Below are 560 nucleotides of genomic sequence, written 5' to 3'. Positions count from 1 at the left end.
GAGGCAAATTATAGAAAAAATATAATTTGTACCAAAAGTTTATGCAATTTTTTCATATATGAATATTCACTTGATATATTTAATTTGAGTCTCTACATAAGAGTATGTCCACTTGTTACTGTATGTATATCCGTATCTATATGTCAGAATTCAAAAGCTAAATACTTTTTAGTATTATTAGATTAGATTCATTGACGCAGTAATGTGTGACCGAAAGCATAAACATAGATCCATATACCATGAATACTTGAATACTGTTGATAACAACTTACTCTATTAAATCGTGAATAATTATAATGCAAAAATATTTTTTTTTATGAAAATTAAAATTTTTGTTGACGTAAACATAACATAAAAATTATTGTTCTAAACAATTACGAAGGTTACTTCAAATTGAGACATAATTAACTGCTAAATCCACCCTACTAATGTATATTTAAAATATTTGTTGTTTAAAAACATTACAAATGTTTATTTTTAATTATAATAAATAAAATATAATAAAAATTAATTACAAATATTTTTATAATATATATATATATATATATTTAAGATAAATA

Source organism: Arachis ipaensis, chromosome B09 (genome assembly GCF_000816755.2).
Source record: "Arachis ipaensis cultivar K30076 chromosome B09, Araip1.1, whole genome shotgun sequence".
Taxonomy (NCBI): domain Eukaryota; kingdom Viridiplantae; phylum Streptophyta; class Magnoliopsida; order Fabales; family Fabaceae; genus Arachis; species Arachis ipaensis.
Note: the sequence above shows the minus strand (reverse complement) of the source record.